General features: G+C 39.7%; 1 protein-coding gene across 1 annotated transcript in view; it reads right to left on the bottom strand.

Annotated features, from left to right (window-relative positions):
* Positions 1-14,432, bottom strand: part of LOC124605462 (unconventional myosin ID) — a 156,250-nt gene that overhangs the window by 15,487 nt on the left and 126,331 nt on the right. The window lies entirely within an intron of this gene.

A 14,432-nucleotide genomic window follows, 5' to 3' on the forward strand; every position in this document is an offset into this window, starting at 1 on the left:
AGCACACAACGTATAAAAGGACAGTGCTTGCCGGAACTGTCATTTGTACTCAGGTTGTTCATGTGATTACAGCCAAATGATGGGAATTAACAGACTTTGAATGTGGAATGGTAGTTGGAGCTAAATGCATGGCACATCTCATTTTGAAAATCATTAGGGAATTCAATATTCTGAGTTCCATAGTGTCAAGAGTGTGCCAATAACAACCAAACTTCAGGCTTTGTCTCTCACCACAGACAACACAGTGCCCAATGGCTTTCACTTAATAACCGAGAACAGCGGTGTTTGTGAAGCGTTGTCAGTGCTAAAAGCCAAGTAGCACTGTGTGATATAACTGCAGAAATCAATGTGGGACGTATGATGAACATATCTGTTATGACAGTGCAGCAAAATAAGGCTGGTGCGACCAATTCTTGGATACTGCTCGAGTGTTTGGAATCCGTACCAGGTCAGAGTGAAGGAAGAAATCGAAGCGATTTGGAGGCGGGCTGTTAGATTTGTTACTGGTAGGTTCGAACCACACTTAAGTATTACAGAGATGCTTTGGGAACTCAAATGGGAATCCCTGGAGGGAAGGTTTTTTTTTTCCTTTTCCTTTTTCTTTTTCTTTTTGAGAAACACTATTGAGAAAATTTACAGAACCAGCATTTGAAGCTGACTGCGAAACAATTCTACTGCCGCCAACATACCTTGCGGGTAAAGAACACGAAGATCAGATATGAGAAATTAGGGCTCATACAGAAGTTTGTGGACAGTTATTCTTCGTCATTCTATTTGCGAGTGGAACAGAAAAGGAAATGACAAGTAGTGGTACAGGGTACCCTCCGCCAAGCACCGTATGGTATGGTGGCTTGCGGAGTATTTATGTAGATGTACACTATGTGATCAAAAGTATCTGGACACCCCCAAAAAATACACTTTTCATATTAGGTGCATTGTGCCACCATCTACTGCCAGGTACTCCATACAAGCGACCTCAGTTGTCATTAGACATCGTGAGAGAGCAGAAAGGGGTGCTCTGCAGAACTCACGGACTTTGAAAGTGGTCAGGTGATTGGGTGTCACTTGTGTCATATGTCTGCACGCGAGATTTCCACACTCCTAAACATTCCTAGGTCCACTGTTTCCAATGCGATAGTGAAGTGGAAATGTCAAGGCACAGTTACAGCACAAAAGCGTACAGGTCGACCTCGTCTGTTGACTGACAGAGACCGCCAACAGTTGAAGAGGGTCGTAATGTGTAATAGGCAGACATCTATCCAGATCATCACACAGGAATTCCAAACTGCATCAGGATCCACTGCAAGTACTATAACAGGTAGGAGGGAAGTGAGAAAACTTGGATTTCATGGTCAAGTGGGAGCGCATAAGCCACACATCACGCCGGTAAATGCTAAATGACGCCTCGCTTGGTGTAAGGAGCGTAAACATTGGACGACTGAACAGTGGAAAAACGTGGTGTGGAGTGACAAATCATGGAACACAGTGTGGCGATTCGATGACAGGGTGTGGGTAGGGCAAATGCCTGGTGAACGTCATTTGCCAGTGCGTGTAGTGCCAACAGCAAAATTCGGAGGTGGTGGTATTATGGTGTGATCATGTTTTTCATGGAGGGGACTTGAACCCCCTGTTGTATCACAGCACAGCCTACATTGATGTTTGAAGCCCCTTCTTGCTTCCCACTGTTGAAGAGCAATTCGGGATGGCGATTGCATCTTTCAACATGATCGAGCACTTGTTCATAATACACAGCCTGTGGCAGAGTGGTTACATGAGAATAACATCCCTGTAATGAACTGGCCTGCACAGAGTCCTGACCTAAGTCCTATAGAGATGTTTTGGAACGCTGGACTTCATGCCAGGCCTCCCCGACCAACATCAATACCTCCCCTCAGTGCAGTAGTCCGTGACGAATGGGCTGTGATTCCCCAAGAAACATTCCAGCACCTGACTGAATGTACGCCTGTGAGAGTGGAAGCTGTCATCAAGGCTAAGACTGAGCCAACACCATACTGAATTCCAGCATTACTGATGGGGGGTGCTGCATACTTCTGATCACATAGTGTAGATGTAGATATAGGTGTAGATGTATTCAGCTATGGCAGCAGACAGCCAACACAAGTGCCCTTGTTACTGGTACATCATCCCCTGCAGTGCCTCTCCTGGGTTCATAACCATACCAACTGGACCCTAAATGACTGAAAAACCGTCACCTGGTCAGACAAGTCCCAATTTCAATTGCTAAAAGTTGATGGCAGGGTTCGAGTGTGGCACAGACCCCATGAAGCCACGGACCCAAGTTATCAACCAGCCACGGTGCAAGCTGGTGGCAGCTCCGTAATGGTGTGCGCTTTGCTTACTTGGAATCGATTGGGTCCTCTGGTCCAATTGAACTGATCATTGATTGGAAATGGTTATGATCAGATACTTTGAGACCATTTGCACCTTTCATGGACTTCATAGTCCCAAACAACAATGTCATGTCATTGGACCACAAATGTTCATGATTGGTTTGAAGCACTTCTGGAAAATTTGAGCAAATGATTTGGCCACCCAGATCACCTGACATGAATCGCATCGAACATTTATGGGACATAATTGAGTGGTCAGTTCACGAGTCGATACCACATCAAGTTGCTGCTCTACACCAGGCAACAGGTGGTCACACACAGTATCAGTATTCCATGACTTTTCTGACATCAGTGTATTTAGCCTATTAATACACTGGAGAACAAAGGTTTGTTAATTTGGCTCTAGTCAAGCCATGCAGCAAATTTGCTATTATTTACTTTTTTTAAATAGTTTTTTAACACACTGTATTAGCTTTTATTTCCATTTTTCACCTTTAAGAACATGTACAGAGAGCTCCCGATTATCTGAGTTAATGCAGATTGTAGAAGGCACTAATCGCTGAAAACACGGATACCAAAAGTACAAGTTTTTAGTGGAAATTGCTATTCACTCTATTTGAAAGACACGGTACAAGTCACATTTTAAAACACACTGCATTTATTTGTGTGCTTCTTGCTGGACATTGGTAACCCATTTACAAATTCCCACTTAAAACACACTATATTTTGTATCAATTACTATTAGTTCACTTTGGGTAAACAATCATCCAATTTTTTGGTTTTTTATTTACTTTTCTTCAGTATGACCATTGTCCTTTAGCCGAGAATCAAAACTTTGGTATAGTCGGGAGTTGTTTGTATCAAAAATCATTTATATAAGAATTTTTAACTTATTTCTAAGAACATTTTTTCCATAGATTTTAATTTTCTCAAATCACATCACATTTTAATAGCTCATAAGGAAGGGTGGTGGACCACTGAATGGAGAAGACCAGTCAGACATTACCGAACACTCCATACATGGATAATGTGTCTTACAGAGAAATTTAAAAAAAAATATAAATACCATACGGACACAAAATTTGTCAAAGTACTCAGTATTTACTTGGCCTCCAACAATAACTTGTCTCTTTTCTCATTCTTTGCAGCTATCTCTTTAATGACAAATGTTGTTGACTCAAACATATGCATTAGGTTCTTCACAACATCTTTGTCTTTTCTGCAGCTTACTTGAATAACTTGTGTTATGAAAATTCACCATTTTAGTTCCAAAATGATTACCTAGTTCTGAGCTATTATTCAAGAGTCCTTCAGCTTCCAAGTTTCACAAGCACTTTCAATGAGCTATATCAACTGACTTTAATTATCTATACATTGTTTTTCACATGTATGAATGCGGAAGATATTTGTAGAAATAGGATAGCTGACACTAAACAAAACAGCCTTCAACAATATTAGCATGCAAACAATCCATGTAATATTGATACAGTTCATGAGACTGTGACACAAGCAACAAAATAAAACACTGAATAAAGCTTTTATGCTTCACTTAGTCATGAACAGTGCATTTTCAAAAAGCCAAGTGACCATTCAGGCAACATAAAAATGCAAATGACACATTCAAAAAGTAGCTATGAAAGCAAAGAACATATGACAAACTTCCTTAGGGTTTAAAGTTTGAAACATAGTAAGTGTATCCAGTACATCTAAGTTACAGCACAGTATGGATCATCTGAGTTAAGGTAATAATATAACAATTAAACAAAAGTTAAATGAATAAAATACACAAATTAATCACATAAATGTAATACAGAAAGCTCCAAATTGTCAAAGTACGGAGTATCCTGCGATGTTTTCAAAAGGGGAGGGAAAGACTTGTTATAATCAGAATGAATATTTTCATTTACAATACACAATGTACATGTGTCTCACATTTTACCACTGGAAGCTGATGCAAAGCCTAATTGCATAGTCTACGTCTACATATATACTCCACAACCCACTGTATGATGCATGACAGAGTTCCTGTTACACTCACGAGCAGAGCAAGGGAAAAATGATGGTCTATTGCCTTTGTATGAACCATAATTTCTCTTATCTTCCTGGTTCTTATGTGAAATGTACATTGGTGGCAGTAGAATCTTTCTGCAGGCAGCTTCAAATGTCTGTTCGCTATATTTTTTCAACAGTGTTTCACAAAAAGACTATTGTCTTCCCACCAGAGATTCTCATTTGAGTTCATGAAGCATCTCTATAATACTCGTGTGGTGATCGAACCTACCAGTAAAAACTCTAGCCACCTGCCTTTGAACTGTTTCGATATCTTCCTTTAATCCGACCTGGTAGGGATCCCAAACAATCAAGCAGTACTCAAGAATGGGTCACACTTTTGTTCTATATGCAGTCTTCTTCACAGATGAGCTACACTTTCCTAAAACTCTCCCAACAAACCAAAGTCAACATTCACCTTCTCCACTATTGTCCTTGAGTGCTCATTCCATTTCATATCGCATTGCACCTTTACACCTAGATATTTAATCGACATGACTGTGTCAAGCAGCACACTACTAATGCTGTATTCAAAAATTACGGAATTGTTTTTCCTACTCAGTTGCATTAATTTATTTTTTCTACATTTAGAGCAAGCTGCCCTTCATCACACCAACTAGAAATTTTGTGCAAGTCCTCTTGTATACTATTACACTCACTCGATGATGACACCCTCCCATTCACCACAGTGTCATCAGCGAACATCCACAGACTGTTGTTCATCCCGTCTGTCACATAACTTATGTATATAGAAAACATGAGTGGTCCTATCATATGTCCATGGGGCACTCCTGACAGTATCCTTGTCTCACCATTTGCTTTTGAGGACAATGCACTGGGTTCTACCACTGAATAAATCGTTGAGCCATTCACATATCTGGGAACCTAAGCCCTATGGTGGACCTTCATTAACAATATGCAGTGGGGCACCATGTCCAACTCCTTCTGGAAATCTAGGAATATGGAATCTGCCTGTTGCTCTTCATTCTTAGTTCATGGGATATCATAGGAGGACAGAGCAAGATGAATTTTGCTCTAGTTATGCCTTTTAAATCCATGCTGATTTGTGGACAGAAGCTTTTCTGTCTCAAGGAAATGTATGAATTCGAATTCACAGTATGTTCAAGAATTCTGCAGCAAACCAATGTTGAGGATATTGATCTGTAATTTTACACATTGGCTGTCATCCTTTCCATTTTATCATTAGATAAATGCAGGTAATCTTCCTTGTAACATATATGTTGGTGATTTGCCAAGCCCTTTACCTAGGAACTGAAATTCAGCATTCTTTCTTTGTGTTGATATGAAATGAAAGTATAATGTTCGACATCGTCAAGAGGAATGTGTTGTTGACTACTTTTCCAGCTGTAGACAGAGATTAGAAATAGTCAATAATCAACAACAGTTTCCGAAATGGATAACTGACAGTGGGTGTTATTAGTCTATATCGCATTATTTCTTGTTTTTGACAGTACAGAGAATTACATGTGCTGCACAGTACAGAGATTTACATGTGACAGATAAACCTAAATGTGTTGCTCTAACGATAGAAAATAAATTAGAAGGTATACATTACAAAAGGGATAATCTGCAGTCAAAAAAATAATGTTGACAGCCAAGTTGGACCGTCAAACCATAAGTGGCTGAGAACTTCAACTTATGTGAAGCCAGATGAAGCATTGCATTATTGGTTCCTGCAGAAGAGAGCAGAAATTTTCCCATACCAGGTTCGACATTGATAGCAAAAGCAGCAGAGTTTCATAAAAGGTTGGAGGATAATTTACTGCTTCATCAGGATGGCTGACTCAATTTAAACACCCCTTTGGGAGTCAAAAAATTGCTGTTAATGGTAAGACGCAATTGATGCTTTGTGTCACGAGTTCTCCAGCTACATCAAATAAAACAATTTTCTCCCAGAAGAGATACAAAGAGCTGATGAAACTGTACCATACTCTAAGAGTACGCTCAAAAGAACATTAGCCGCTCAGAGCAAAGCACATGCTACTGGACATAAGCCTAGTAAAGAAAGGCAACTTGTTCTTTACGGGTCAATTCTTACAATAAAATAAAAACAGCAACTGATAACTAATAATAATGCCATTTATTACCAATAAATAGTGCAATTACTGGTCTCAAACTGACTGGTTCGTCCACAGAAAGCTGTTTGAATACAAAATTTTGCTGTAGGGCACCACCACCCCAAGGAACTTTCACCACAATCAGTAAACAGCCCAGTACATCATAATTACATTATAAATATGAACAGCTATCTGAGGATGAAGCTGTCAGTTCAAAACTGGTAGCAGCACTATTAGTTCCCCATAAATAGCATTACTGACAGGGTGTGGTTGCTGTTATACTTCACTGTAAGAATTAATGTTAGTTCGATATGTGAATACAAACTGAAGCCATACATTGATAATTAAATAAAAAAAAAAGCTCTGCACATTCAAAAGAATAATGAATCTACCTCATCATTACATATGTCGGAAAGGAGTTTTGATGGACAGTGCTGTATTCAGAGACTTGTTTGTTCTATGTTTGTACTCAGCTCTGTCATAGCCAGTCCCAAACCCTGTTGAGAAAGGAGGGGGAGGGGTATGTTGTTGTTGTTGTTGTTGTTGTTGTTGTGGTCTTCAGTCCTGAAACTGATTTGATGCAGCTCTCCATGCTACTCTATCCTGTGCAAGCTTCATCTACCAGTACCTACTGCAGCCTATATCCTTCTGAATCTGCTTAGTGTATTCATCTCTTGGTCTCCCTCTTCGATTTTTACCCTCCACGCTGCCCTCCAATACTAAATTGGTGATCCCTTGATGCCTCAGAACATGTCCTACCAACTGATCCCTTCTGCTAGTCAAGTTGTGCCACAAACTTCTCTTCTCCCCAATCCTATTCAATACATCCTCATTAGTTATATGATCTACCCATCTAATCTTCAGCATTCTTCTGCAGCACCACATTTCCAAAGCTTCTATTCTCTTCTTGTCTAAACTATCTATCGTCCACGTTTCACTTCCATACATGGCTACACTCCATACAAATACTTTCAGAAACAACTTCCTGACATTTAAATCTATACTCGATGTTAACAATTTTTCTTCTTCAGTAACGCTTTCCTTGCCATTGCCAGTCTACATTTTATATCCTCTCTACTTCGACCATCATCAGTTATTTTGCTCCCCGAATAGCAAAACTCCTTTACTACTTTAAGTGTCTCATTTCCTAATCTAATTCCTTCAGCATCACCAGATTCAACTCAACTACATTCCACTATCCTCGTTTTGCTTTTGTTGATGTTCATCTTATACCCTCCCTTCAAGACACAGTCCATTCCGTTCAGCTGCTCTTCCAAGTCCTTTGCCGTCTCTGACAGAATTACAATGTCATCAGCGAAACTCAAAGTTTTTATTTCTTCTCCATGGATTTTAATACTTACTCCGAACTCTTCTTTTGTTTCCTTTATTGCTTGCTCAATATACAGATTGAATAACATCAGGGATAGGCTACAACCCTGTCTCACTCCCTTCCCAACCACTGCTTCCTTTTCATACGGGGGAGGGGAAACACCTTGTTAAAAAACCTTAGTTCACCTAGCCCAGGTGATAGTACCTTGTGAGGGCCCCTTGCTAGGTTAACGGTGAAGATCTCAATGGCAGGGAAGGCGAAGATGAATATCATTGGTACGGAGGAACTGGCAGAAGAGGCAACTCTGCAAGCCAATGTATACATCAAGGTAGTGGGTGTAGCGAACTCAGTAGGCTGGCACCGGGCAGCAGTGGACACCAATTCGACTTGATGGACAGAGCAAATGATACTTTAGATTGATCAAGATTGAAGACTCATGGGCAAACCCAATCATAGTTTGGTTCCTCAGTCATGATACTGAAATGTGGAAAGGAATTGGGACGACTACGACATATTTCCTGAACGTCGGAAGATGAGGAATCATGATGGCACTTCCTGGAGTAAAATATTCTGGAGGTAAACTACTGCCCCGTTCAGATCTCTGAGTGCAGAGTATTTCAGGGGGAGTCATTGAAAGAGATGATCATTTTAAGTTCAAGATCAGGACATGGAATGTAAGAATGCTTCAGACATCAGGAAAACTGGAAAATCTAAAGAGAGAAATGGACATATGTGAAGTGAACATAACGGGTTTAAGTGAAGTGAGGTGGGCGGATAGAGGTGAAGTAACATTAGGTAATTACACAATGTTTTATACTGGTGGAAAGAGTTTTGAACGTGCTGTGGCAATAGTGGTGGGAAATCAAATAGTTCAAAGTGTGACTAAAGTAGTATGCCATAGTGATTGTTTAATGTTTGTGAAAATAAGTACACAACCAGTGGACATTCTGATAGTACAAGTGTACTTGCCAACAGCAGACCATGATGGCGAAGATGTGGAGAAAATTTATGATCAAATAGAATTACATTCTGATGGCAGAGGAAGAGTAAACATCATAATCACTGGAGACTTTAATAGTGTGATTGGAAAAGACAGAAAGGCAAACATCGTGGGTCAATATGGATTAGGAAGAAGAAACGACAGAGTAGGGATGTTAGTGGAATTCTATCAGGGAAACTTGGTGGTAATGAACACCTGGTTCCATAAGAGTAAGAGTAAATTGTACACATGGAAGAGCCCAGGAAACATTAACAGATACAAGATAGACTACATACTCGTCAAACACTGGTTTAGGGGTAGTGTGGAAGATGCTAAGACTCTGCCAGCTGCTGATGTCGATCCTTATCACGACCTTTGGTTGCAGACATCAGCACAAGACTGAAGAGGATACAACAGCATGGGAGGAGAAAGCATAGATCAGACCTGGACAAGCTAAGAGAGAACAATGAGGCAGTAAGAGAATCCTTGGAACAACAATTTAGGGAAATTAGAGATGCAAATACAAGTGAAAATGTGGATGACCAATGGTGAGATGTTAAACAGCTTTTATGGAATATGTTGAAGAGCAAAGCTGGGAGGGAGGCAAAGAGAGCGAGGAAACCATGGATCACCAATGAGATGCTAGAAAAGATGGAGGAAAGGAGGAAGTGAAAAAATGTCAATAAAGAAGAATATAGAAGACTTACAACACACTCAGAAGAGAAAAACCGACAAAGAGAAAGGAAAGTGCGACAAAATAGAGGACCTATAAAGAAGAGGAAGGTATGACCTTATGTATCAGAAAACAAAGGAGCTGGGAGGTAGAGAAAACAAAGGAGTAAGGACTTTTGGGACAGAAGACTCTAGAGGACAAATGGTTATTGAACAAATGGAGGTGCTGAAAGTATGGGAAGAATATATAAAGAAACTCTACGATAAGGAACATCGCCCACAAGGCAATGAAATAGAGACAGAGGAAGAGATTGACAAAGACAAAAAAGGACCTAGCATACTGACAACTGAAGTAGAGAAGGTGGTTAAGGATATGAAGAGGAGGAAAGCCACAGGAGATGAAGACATACCGATGGATTTGCTGAAAGAAATCGGAAGAGAGGGTTTGAAGACATTCAGACATCTCATAAACAAAATCTATGAAACTGGGGAATGGTCTAAGGACTTTTTTGATTCACAATGGTTGCTCTTGAGAAGAAACAGCAAGCCAATCAGTTTAATCTCACACGTAGCAAAGATTATTGCAAGAATAATCAACAGATGGCTGGAACACAAACTTGAAGTAGTAACAGGAGAGAACCGGTTTGGATTTAGGTAGGGAAAAGGAACCAGAGATGCCACTGGCATGGTGAGGATATTGTCGGAGAGAGTTTTGGCTGTTAACGAAGAAGTTTGTATTTGTTTTATTGACTGGTAGAAGGCCTATGACAGAGTCAGCTCGATAAAACTGATGAACATCCTTAAGGAGATAGGAATAATGGAGAGACCAGAGACTAATTCTCAACTTGTACCTGGGAAAGGAGTAAAGGTGTGGCTGAACTATGGAGAAACAAGCAGTGTGGAAATAGGAAGAGGCGTCAGACAAGGATGTTGTCTATCGTCGAGTCTCTTCAACCTGTATGAGCAATGCTGGCGAGAGCAGTTTTGAAAGGATACAGAAACTTCAGGTTAGGAGGACGCCTCATTAATACCATCAAGTATGCAGATGACCTGGTAGTGCTTGCTACAAATCAAAGACAGCTGCAAAATATGATGAACTAGTTGGTAAAAACTGGAAGGAAGTACAGCTTGGAAATCAACATCGAAAAATAAAAAGTGATGCCGATATCATAATGGGAGAATCTTTTGTGGATAACCATCGACAAAGAAAACTAGAAGATGTGAAACAGTTCAAGAACTTGGGAAATTTGGTGACAAAGGATGCCCAATGCCACAGTAAAATTCAAGCAAGAATTGCTATGGCCAAAACTGCATTCAATAAAAAGAAAAATCTGCTGACCAGCAAGTTAAGCTTGGAATTATGGAAGAAACTGGTGAAGTGCTACATCTGAAACATTGCACTGTACAGAGCAGAGATGTGGACCATGAGAAAGAAGGGAAAAAAAATACTTTGAAAGTTTTGAAATGTGGTGCTGGAGGAGAATGGAGAAGATCAAGTGGACTGATCGGGTGATGAATAACAATGTGCTGAGAAGAGTAGGACAGAAGAGAGACATTCTGAATAGAATTCTTCAGAGGAAGGCCAACTGGATCGGACAGATACTTAGACACGGATGGCCCATACACAAAGTCACTGAAGGGAAAATTAAAGGAATGGTAGGATGAGGAAGAAGAGGAATTCAACTTTTGGATGACATAAAAGATGGGTACAGATACAGCAGACTGAAGGAAGAAGCTGAAGACAGGGAACATTAGCATTAGACATTCTCCATACGAAGACACAGACCTGCCACTAGGCAGAATACTATATAATAATAACATGTTTGTTCCTACTACATGAATGTATCCAAAGGAAAAATGCTTAGCTGAAAAACAGTTGACCATGCGTTGGACAGATGTGTACGTAGTAGAAATGTTGATTTTGGGAGGAACTCTCAATGGTTTACAGTCGCTATAAAGTCACTTCTAAAGAAACAGCAACTACTGCATAATACGTATAAAACAAAGTATAGGGCTACAGACAAACAGCTACTGAAAGGAATTCATTTGACAGCCAAAGGGGCAATGTGTGAAACCTTCAGTGACAATCATAGAAGAATCTCACTGAAAAATTTCTCATAAATCCTCACAGAAATTCTATTAGAGACACCAAAGTTAGTATCCAGACACTTGGGGATGAGACAGGAACTGAAATTGAGTGTAGCAAAGCAAAAGCAGAGCTGCTGAACTCCATATTCAAACAGTCCTTCACAAAGGAAGATACAAAAGTACTACCCCAGTTAATTCATTTGATTCAGTATCACAGTTACATTTATTATCAAAATAACGATTGTATGGGGTGTCAAGTGAAACTGACGATTTCTTGGTAGGAACGACACAGCATGTTACCTTGGATGGAGAGTCATTGACAGATGTAGAATTAACTAAGGTAACCCTAGAGACGTGTCGGGGTGCATTTAGTTCATATTCTATACTGATGATCTTGCAGACAACATTAACAATATACAAATAAAAAAACGTAGTATCCTACAACTACAATATCAATACACCAGTGGAGTAGTCTGTAGGGATATGAGATGGGAAGATCATATAGGACCAGCAATAGGTACATCAGGTACAAAATACTTCTGTGACCCATCCTAGAATATGCTCAAACATATATGAACAGGACTAACAAAGGGTATCAGATGTAAACAAAAAAGGGCAGCACAAATGTCAAGGGTTTGTTTGACCGAGGGTGGAATATCACACAGATACTGACAAAATTGAACCAGATGCCGAAAGATAGACATAAACTACACAATGAAAGCCTACTTAAAAATTTTCAAGAACCAGCTTCAAGCGAGACATCTTTCATAAAGACAATGGTCTTTTGTGTTACTACAAGCCAGCTTCAGTGTCAGTTCTCTCTTTTTTTAGTTGACAATACCTTTACTCATAGAACACATCTCGTGGACAATTGCCAGTGTACCTTCTAGACTTCAATAATACTGAATATGTCTGGCATTTGCCTTAAAAAAAAAAAAAAGTAGCAGATAGACTAGCACCTTCCACATACATTCCAGAACCAAATAAGGCTCTTTCTTGAGCTTCATCACTCTTTGATTTGCTTCATCACTCTTGGATTTCCAAATTCATTATTTTCACTTGATTTATATAGCTATTATAAATTAATAAGCTGCTATTATCCCATAATCATTCTCATAAAGCTATCAGGATTCCAAATACACACTTCCTGTTCAAAGTATTGAATGGTTCCTCTAGGTTATACATCAACATCTACATACATATTCTACAAGCCACCATACGGTACATAGCAGAGGATACACTGTACCACTACTAGTCATTTTCTTTCCTGTTCCACTCATAAACAGAGAGAGGGAAAAATGACTGTCTATACACCTTCACATGAGCCCTAATCTGTCTGATGTTATCTTCACAGTCCTTACACGAAATTTACATTCATGGCATCAGAATTTTTCTGCTGTCAGCCTTTAAATTTTCTCAATAATGCTCCTCGAAAAAGATTGTCGCCTTCCATCCACATGGTTAAGCTTCACACTGGCCCTCCGCCTCAAGGGATGCGAATACATTACCACCTGGCACACATCCTCCTGCGAGGGAAATATTGGGTACACTGAGAGGTGCCTCAGTAGAAGAGCACATGGGCGAAATAAGTGACACCTGAAGTGCCTCATGCAATATGCCAGATACTCTGCCACTGCTACACCCTAGACAGCAGCCTGAAGATGACTGACTGTAGCCAAAAGCACACTCAGTTGTCCACGAACTGTGGCCAGCTCCTCCTGTGTCTGCTCACAGCATGCACCACATCCTACCCATCCCAGTATTACTAACTTAAGAATCAACTATAAATGCACACACACAAAAACCTAGATATACAACTTGCTAACCTCCTGACAAGTCACCAATGGAGGGTGATGCCTTATGGGCTGTGAAGCTGGCTGTTCATCATAAATGAAAACTGTGCTACAGACTGCCTGACAATGCTTTACAGTTACAAAAGTACAACAATTAAACCTCTTAAGTACAGAAAAATCACACACAAAATTTATGATATATACTACTACAAAAACACAGAGGAAACTAAACATGCAGTTTGCTCTTTCCAGGTGTGTACCAGACGGCAGTAAGAGCCTGAAGTTATGAAAGTCCGTAAGTTCGTAACAGTATTATAAGTGTCATAATTTTCCCGTCAAATTTCCTTATTACTAAAATAAAACAGATTTAATACTGTTCCTACTTTTTCTGATGTTGAAGTTAATGTCAGTCAAAAAATCTACAACATGTCTCCATTACTCTTATGCTAGCTAACAACTTACAATGTCTGTATGGTCAAAACCACATCGACTCCTCGTCCTGAAACTGCTTAATAGTATTACTTATCAAAATGCTTTTCAATAATGCAAAATAATTTACTTAATTTCTGATATTGCACAAATCTGTCAAACTCAAGATTACGTAACTGAATCATTTATTTTTGGTAGCACAGTCACTTCTTTCTCTACTTGCAATAAGGACTACATGTAGTAATTATAATATTTTCAAGATAAGCATGGTACCAACAACATTTCTCTGTGATAAGAAGTAAAATTGGATGGATGCCACATGCACACTACAATGGAGATATTTCAATGAGAATAAGGCCATCAGTCTTCATACAGTTTAAGCCCCATGCACTTACTGGCGCAGACAGTGAGCTCACCGTGCACAAGGGATCTAATGGGACACATGGAGGATTTCACATTCAATTCTACAACAGTACTACAACTGAAAACAAAGAAAAATCAGAAGTACTGCTTCTAATAACATTGCAAATATCTCTAGAACAAAGAACTGATTGAAATAAATGTTCAATAATCATGTATTATGAAACCTCCCGGCAGATTAAAACTGTGTGTCAGACCGAGACTCTGACTCAGGACCTTTGCCTTCTGTTGGCAAGTGCTCTG

The sequence above is a fragment of the Schistocerca americana genome, chromosome 3 (genome assembly GCF_021461395.2).
Source record: "Schistocerca americana isolate TAMUIC-IGC-003095 chromosome 3, iqSchAmer2.1, whole genome shotgun sequence".
NCBI classification, from domain to species: Eukaryota; Metazoa; Arthropoda; class Insecta; order Orthoptera; family Acrididae; genus Schistocerca; species Schistocerca americana.